This window comes from Lygodium microphyllum, chromosome 22, assembly GCF_053477565.2.
Source record: "Lygodium microphyllum isolate KBCC chromosome 22, Lygodium_microphyllum_v1.1.10, whole genome shotgun sequence".
Classification (NCBI taxonomy): Eukaryota; Viridiplantae; Streptophyta; class Polypodiopsida; order Schizaeales; family Lygodiaceae; genus Lygodium; species Lygodium microphyllum.
In genome coordinates this window covers 38,634,842-38,643,957 of record NC_141156.1, presented here as the reverse complement: position 1 = coordinate 38,643,957, position 9,116 = coordinate 38,634,842, and positions in this window count along the sequence as shown.

Sequence of the window (9,116 nt, the reverse complement as noted above, 5' to 3'; positions counted from 1 at the left end):
ATCGGCCGCGGGTATCTTGAGAAACCAATGCTGGTTGCAGGGAGGATTTGACAGCCAACATAACTCCCGATTTGTATGGAGCGCGACCACTAAAAAAGAACGCATAATCCTTATACACATAAGAAGATCCAGCCAAAGAATGTTGTTTGTGCTCCACACCACAAAAAACATCCCAATTTCCAGCAAGCACAACTTTCCATAATCGATACTGTTTGCTGCTCGAAGAAATACCTTTTACATTCCACAAAGCAAGGTTCATGATCAATCAAAAAATAAGAAAAACTATTGAACCATCGCTTTCCCTTTCCCTTTTACATCTATAACCTTGGCAGCCTGGAATCGAAGCTCTGGAAGGCAACTGCAGTTGCTGGGAGCGGAAAACGTCTCGAGGAGGCACAAGCCTTCCATGGGCATCGAATCGCAAGGCAGAATCAGAAGTCCTTCTATCTTCCACTGCTGGGGTACGCAAAGATTGAGGTTTCATATAGAAACCCCTACCTCTGCGTTGGAAGGTCCGAGTGATTGGGGGCGGCGAAGGATGGGCAGGATTCAATCGAGAATCTTGCCTAGCATTACGACGGACCATAGTGACCCAAGAATCCTCCCGAGGAGACAAATTCCACCCTACCACAGTCCAAGAACGCTCCCCACCCTCGTGATGATCATTCTTCTTGCCTTTCTCACGACCTTGTTGGGGAAGGTGCTCTAGATCAAGTACAGTTTGCTGAAACATGTGCTGAGGGTGGTGGTCATGCATTTCCATATCTTGATCCATAGGGCGTTGCAATGCCTCTGTATTTTTGTCGCATTCCGAAACAAAATGGCCCAACTAGCTGCATCTGAAATAGTGTCCTGCAAAAGTACCCCATTTCAACTCATATACCAGCGTTTGTAAGCCTGGAACTTCAAAACGAATTTTTGTCGAGAGAGGTTTGCCTGTATCCCACAGCATACATGCCCGGTTTCTATTACGGGAAGCCAGCTGAGGTTCCACCAGAACCTCACCAAGGGTTCCAAGTACCATAGGGAGAAGTCTCCAAAGATGCGTAGGAAAATCCACCACCTCTACCCAAATTGGGCAGGCTTGTCTCAGCATGTCCTGAAATTCAGCCATGGGCCTCCAAGGGACCACATGAACTAGCTACCCATCCATAAACAAAGGAATGCGTTGCATAACAAGAGCACGTACTTCTGCAGAAAGAAACAAAACCTCAAAGAACCCCTTCGGGCCATCATAAATCTCTTCAACCAGGGGAAGCTACATACGCCCTGAAGCATCATCTGGACATTGTTCAGAATTGATAAGCATAGCCTGCAGCCAAGCACGAATTTTGGTGATCAAAGCAATCCTTCCAGTAAAATAAAATATGGCTGCCCTCCCATGGAAAGCAGCTATCTGTTGTAGGACCAGGTCGGTTCCCATGACTACTACTACTTGATCCCCTTCTGGTAATGTGTTAGCTTTATCCTCATTACTGTGAACATAATCTAACATGAGATGATTGGCAGTGGCCAGCATGAACTGTAAAGACCCATTAGATTGCGGACATGAAACATGAACCTCAGGGTGAGGCAAATTCGAGCCAAAAACCAGTTCTTCCACCGACATCCTAGGATGTTTGCCCATCTCTTCACTATCCAGCAACGGCCCAGGCTCATCTACCAATGAATCACCATCCGAGTCAACCAAGTCTTTGTCATTCCCTTGCCCGATTTGCTGATCCAGAAAGGCCATATCGATACCATTAGATTCCTGCAGGTTTGCCATAGCAGAAGCAGATTCCGATCCCAAAATTCTTCCTCTGTCTCTCTCTCACTCTGTGCAACACCCTCAGAATGTGCTGCAGGCTCTCTTTTCTAAGCTAAAATGACCAGAGCCAGAAGAACTGATACAGAAAGGAATGTGAATGACAGGATTCCCAGGTCGACTGGCTTCGGCTTGATGTTGACATCAGAGCAGAATAACCACACGTAGGTAAGCGGATGTGCAAAAACAGGGATCCACAATACCCTGTTCCGACTAAGAAGAGTAGCCTGAGATACAATGGCAAAAGCAGGAGGCGAGACGAAGAGCAAGTCATCATCGAGCATGGGTTGCAGCGAATCAGAGATGGAACGGCTAGGCACACATCATGGAAGGCGCAAACAACGTGCGGAGATTGGGCTTTAGCGTGGAACCCCAAGGCGGACTGCACAAACAGGCGACGAAAACAGAAGACGGGTCCACGCACACGTGATAGACAGAAACCCTAAGCGGGATCCCATTGCCTCCACACCATCATGCTCACTCTCGCCATCATTTCTCTTTTTTTTTTTCGCAAAAGGAAACGCCATTGTTTTTTTTTTTTTCGTAAAAGGTAATTGTATTAATTACGAAAAAAATACAAGATTACTTGATTACAAGATACATGACGACAATCTAAGCCATCATGTGAAAAGGTTCTAAGTACTATAAGTTACAATGTCATGGCAAGGACGCGGAGGAAATTGCCATATGCCAGGGACGGAAGTCCTCCCTAGAGAGCAAATTAGAATGGTGGAGAAGAGCTAACTGCCAATACAAGAGGCCCTTAAGCCTCGCAATATGCCGCTGAACATTATAGGCGGAGTCAAAAAGAAAAGCATTCCGAATGGTCCAGTTATGCCAACAGCCCCAATATCGAAGAAAGTGATACATGAGCTTCATATGTGGCTGTGCCGGAGTGGGGTATTTGGGCTGGCCAAAAACCCAATCAAAGGGGCGCAGGGTGATACCAACCACCCCTTGCCAAACAGCCGACAAAAATAACCAGACTTTCTTAGCGACGGGGCAAGAAATAAATCGGTGGCGGGCGGATTCCATAGTAGTGGTGCAAAAGAAACAGGTGCCATTGGAGATTCGTCGCTTGGAAAGAGCTGAAGCAAGCGGAAGACCACCAATAATCACTCTCCAAAGAAAGACTTTATATTTAAAGGGTGTCTTGTTCAACCAGCCCTCCATTACAGTTGCCCTCCACCATGATCGGGATTTACGCAATCCCCATAAAGCATTCGCTTTAGTAACTAGCCATTGATGATCTTTAATCAGAAGATGATACACTTGGTTAGCAGAAGCTTTGCTTAAATTCAGCCGGCCTTGTAGGTCCCAATCCTGCCAGGAATGATCCGAAGCAAGGGCAGGAAAGGGTTGTCTGCTCTGGAGCACCCTCAAAAGCTGTTCCCATAAAGCCTATATCCACGAGGGATCCTGAAAAGCCTCCTTGCTGTACGAAACGATATAAGCACATTGAAACGCCATTGTTTCTCTCTTTTTTTTTCGTAAAAGGTAATTGTATTAATTACGAAAAAAGTACAAAATTACTTGATTACAAGATACATGACGACAATCTAAGCCATTATGTGAAGAGGTTCTAAGTACTACAAGTTACAACGTCATGGCAAGGACGCAGAGGCAATTGCCATATACCAGGGACGTAAGTCCTCCCTAGAGAGCAAATCAGAATGCTGGAGAAGATCTAATTGCCAATACAAGAGGCCCTTAAGCCTCACAATATGCCGCTGAACATTATAGGCGGAGTCAAAAAGAAAAGCATTCCGAATGGTCCAGTTATGCCAACAGCCCCAATATCGAAGAAAATGATACATGAGCTTCATATGTGGCTGTGCCGGAGTGGGGTATTGGGGCTGCCCAAAAACCCAATCAACGGGGCGCAGGGTGAAACCAACCACCCCTTGCCAAACAGCCGACAAAAATAACCAGACTTTCTTAGCGATGGGGCAAGAAATAAATCGGTGGCGGGCGGATTCCACAGTAGTGGTGCAAAAGAAACAGTTGCCATTGGAGATTCGTCGCTTGGAAAGAGCTGAAGCAAGCGGAAGACCACCAATCATCACTCTCCAAAGAAAGACTTTATATTTGAAGGGTGTCTTGTTCAACCAGCCCTCCATCACAGTCGCCCTCCACCATGACCGGGATTTACGCAATCCCCATAAAGCATTCGCTTTAGTAACTAGCCATTGATGATCTTTAATCAGAAGATGATACACTTGGTTAGCAGAAGCTTTGCTTAAACTCAGCCGGCCTTGTAGGTCCCAATCCTGCCCAGGACGATCCGAAGCAAGGGCAGGAAAGGGCTGTCGGCTCTGGAGCACCCTCAAAAGCTGTTTCCATAAAGGCCTATATCCACGAGGGATCCTGAAAAGCCTCCTGGCTGTACGAAACGATATAAGCACATTGCGACTGGCAAGGGTGGCATCCACAACTGAAGACAAGCCCAAACGTGCCATCCGGTTGAATTGTGGTCTAAGCTCATGTTTGCCTTCCCATGAAAGTAAACGCGAGACTGCCAGCAATTCCAATTGAAAAGAGTTAGTAGCTAAGCGATCCTCCGCTGGATGCCATTGAGCCTTCTGGAGGACCTGTTTCCAGGAACATACCAAATGAGTAAGCAGCGACGAAGAAGAACTGGAGAACCGCAAATCAGCATTAAGGACATGCCACCAAGAACTCCGGATTTGGGTATTGCCATGCAGAAGGCCATGGCCTTCAAGGAAATAACGGGCTATATCGACCCATGGATGATGATCTGAGCACATGGCGCGGAAAAGAGACCAACGGAGTGCCTGCATGTGAGTTTGGGCATCTAAGATAGCTCCGCCACCCATGCGTTTGGGGGGTGCACACATGCGACCAAGAGATCCAGGAAATACCTGCAAACAATAAGTCCTTCTTCCATAGCATGAAACGAATAGACTGAGTAAGAGCATTCAGAGTCGTAGCAGTCCAGGGCAACAATGGCAAGAAATATGTGAGCATTGGCAACATGATCGTCTTGGCTACTTTGAGGCGAATATGGAAGGGCCAGGCTTGAGACTTCCAATACATAAACTTATCCACCATTTTCTGAGAAATCCACTGCAGAAGCTGCTTTGGGGGAACATCAACACCCAAAGGGTACCCAAGGTGCCTGACAATGGAGCCACGAGGAACAACCAGACCCTGCCAGTCCAAGGACTGCAAATCCGACTCCGTGTAGCTGAGAATGGCTGATTTGAGCGCATTGATACGAAGGCCGGACGCCTGACCAAAGAGGCCCCAAACATCCAATGCTTTTCGAAGGTTATCCTTATCCGCACGCAAAATCATAAAACTATCATCCACCAGGGATTGGCTAATGAAATGCTGTCCTGTAGGAAGCGACAGTCCGGCCAATTGAGAAGAGGCTGCCATATGAGATAACATCGAAAGAACTGGATGTGTCGCAAGGGCAAAGAATAGAGGGCTCAAAGGGCACCCTTGTCTGACAGAGCGGGCAAGGACAAATGGCTTAGTAACACCTCCTTTCAGCATGACTCGCGAAGACGCTGCATCGCTAATGGTGTAGATTAGACGAGACATCCGAGCACCAAAGCCCATAGCAGACATAAGTTCAGCAACGAAAGACCAGTCCAGATAGTCAAAAGCCTTTTCCAGGTCCAGTTGAATCAGTACTACCTCCTGATTAGAATGCCTTGCATAATCAGTTGCCAGTTGAGCATTCAATACATTGTGCAGAATATTTCGGCCCTTAATGAAACCATACTGCAGAGGGTGCACAATGGCAGGGAGATGCTTATGGAGCCGATTCGCCATTACTTTGGAAAAGATTTTGTACATTGAACCCATCAAAGAAATTGGGCGCCACTGTGTCAACTTAGATGGCGAAGGAACTTTTGGAAGCAGTTTAATAAGTCCTTCTTTCCATGAGGAAGGCATGATCCCCGTTTCCCACACCTGCTGAAACAAAGCCTGCAATGGTTTCACCAGTTGGGTAGCAAAAGTTTCAAAGAACTCATTGGTGAGACCATCCCAACCCGGACTTTTATCCTTGGGCAAGTGTAACAAGACGTCCATAACCTCTGCCTCACAAATATCTGACTCCATAGTAGCTTGCATGTCCTGCGGAAGCTGATTGCGGACCAGGTCATAAAAAACCGAACGGGCCTGATTAATTTGGGCTGAAGGTGGAGAAGTAGAACCGAGAAGGTCACGGAAATAATTCCTGCACATATGCACAATAGTCTGCGGATCCAGGATAAGGTGACCTTCTGCATCCTCGAGTCTAGTCATATTCTCTCGAGCAGGAGAGGCGTGGAGAGCTCGAAAGAACTTATGGGTCTGACATGCACTATCTTGCAAAGTCTCCGTCAGGTGTTGCAGTTTGGCCTGCTGATATGATTTCAACTGGAATTCTTTAATAAGATCAGCCACCCGCATAGCCAGTGCGAGCAGAAATGCATCATCCGGAGTGTCCACCAACAGAGAACGAACCAAAGCTAGCAGGTCCTCTGCTGCCTGGCGACGCCGGCGACAAAGAGAGGCATGATAGATCCCATACTGTCGAGCAACCCGCTGCACATTAGAGAGCAATCTTTCAAATGACGCAGTGCCCTGAGAGGAGAAGTCCAAGAAGAATCTGTCAATCAATTGCTGCATATAGCCCTGAAAGATTGCATGCTTCAAGTAAGACGAATTCAAACGCAACGGGAGTCTCTCCAGAAATTGCTTGAAAGGTGCAATGGGTTGTGCAAGCAACTCGAGCTGCAGAGGGAAATGATCCGACAAGGCATATTGCTGCAACACTTTTATTTCGAGCATCTCGGGAAGAAAATCATCATTCTGCATGATATATATAAGGTCCAATCGCGACCATGTTGTTGCATACTGGGCAAAATGGAAAGTAAACCCTGTAGAAGATGGGTGAAGCCAGGACTAAAGATCTTGCTTAAGAACAGCAAGAGCCAACTCATGCCACATACGACTTTCTGGCGCATCCATTACCGAATGCTCCGATGTGGACTGGGAAGAATCAACACACATATTGAAATCCCCCATGAAGAAGCCCCGTCTGCCAAGTGACAAGGAGGTCTGCAAAGTCTGCCAAAGCTCCCGACGAGATAACGAATCATTCGGAGCATAGAGGCCAAGTAACCATAAGATTTCACCTTCGAATAAAATTTCAATCACCAAGAAGCGGCCATGAACATCATTTTTAACAAGAACAGGCTGATATTTGTCATGTACAATCATGAGCACACCCGAATAATGCATGGCCTGTGTCCCTGCATAAAACAATGGCTTACCAGAGGAGACGTCTAAAGTGGTTACAATGGGATCCATGAGAGTGGGTGTGGAGGGATTTGTTCCTTGATAGACCCCTGTAATGTGGCCTTCTTTGGCTACACTACTAGGTTGGGGAGGAGAATACATATGAGCAAGATCAAAGCACAGCCAGCAGCCACCCACCATTGGCTCAAGGAGGGAATAACAAATGAGTTTCTATGTGACTTTTGGAGAAGGCTACATGACAACTTCAAGCCTAGGAAGATATCTCTCTTCCTATGGTTTGTAGCTCACAAGAGCATAGTAGTTGGCACATGGCTTGGATATGGCAAGGACCCAGTAGCATGCACAAGATGCGGCAAGCCAATGAAGGCACAGAGACACTGCCTATTGAACTGCCCCAGAGCCCACAAGGTTTGGAGGAGAGTCCTCAAGATGATTTTTCATGGCACTGCAGAGACCATGGTGGCAACTTAGGGGGCTATAGCATGGGTCACATATGGAGGTGTAGCGTGTGACTATGAGGATGTTCAGGAGAGCTCTTCTTTTCTCATTACTGGGCAGCGTCTGAGCAAGATCCCCACTCCATATTACTCATAGGTGCAATGGACCCGAGGACATTGCCACAAATGGGAGTTGAATGCCAGTATCACAGCCTGGAATATTTGGACTGCGAGGTGCAGCCATGCTATTGACCTTCTGGATATATCCACAATAGAGACAGTATCAAGGATCTGGACAAAGATCATTCACACTCTTCATGGGAGTTGCGAGAGGATGTAGGGCAGCTCTGAGAGGATGAGGAAGAGAAGAGACTTTCTGAAGACATGGAATTCAGGCACTTTCTTCCATACTGCCCCTCGTATGATTTGGCATTATTGCCCACCCGATTGGTTGTTCACACAACCATTGTATTTATGATGTACTTAGTTACTCTTCACAAAGTTCCTTGTATTTTGCATTTTACGTCAAGCTTTTTGCCAAGATGTTGTTAATAGAAACTTCTTTTCTTGGAAACAAAGTGTGATAATAAGATTGACTTAGGGTATTTAATTCTTTGTGTATACTCTAAAACATGCCATCAAGAGGCTTGAATGCATACATGTTTATGATAATAAGATTGACTTAGGGTATTTAATTCTTTGAGTAGACTCCAAAACATGCCATCAAGAGGCTTGAATGCATACATGACCATGAGGAATCCCCACCTCCTCAATTAAAGCTTTCACAACATCCAGCCAAGGGTGTCCTGTAAGAGAGCAAATGGAAGAGCCAATGTGTTTCTTGGCATCCAAAAGAGCAGCCCCACCCATATGCTCTAAAGAAGTCCCATGGTCCCAAGAAACCCAAGTGTGACCCAAACGATTCCTTTCTTTCTCCTAGGATGCGAATTGCACTAATTCATCCAAAGATTTATGAGTTCAAGGCAACAAAGGTAGTAAGAAGGAAACATACTAACCATGACACTTTGTGCCCCCGTTGTGGGCATTTCGCTGTGTGAATCTAATGGAGGGGAAAAAACCACTCTATGATACTTTGAGACAAACATGGAATGGCCAAACTTGAGATTTCCAATCTACAAGTTTATCCTTATATGACCGAATATCCAATCCAACAAATTCTTAGGTGCCACATCCACAAACAAAATGTCTAGTAATCATCCCTCTAGCAACAATGCTACCCTGTCATCCTAAGTCAAACAAAATCTCTTTCCATATAGTTAATAAGAATTGATTCTTGCATAGTAGTATACAATCTTCATGCCTGCTTAAACAAAGCCCAAGCAGTTGTAGCTTTGGCCACATTGTTTTTCTCAACCTTGAGAAACATGAAAGAGTCATTAGTCAATGGTTGACCAACAAACTTTGCATCACTAGGAAGGGTAAGACTTATAATATCTCAATCCAAAGCAAGCTTATCATGTAAGCTAAACATGAGATGAGTGACTAAAGCATACAACAAGAAGCTCAGAGGGCATACTTTGCTCAAAGAACCAAAAAGAGTAATCTCTTCAGAGACCCCTCCATTAAGATGT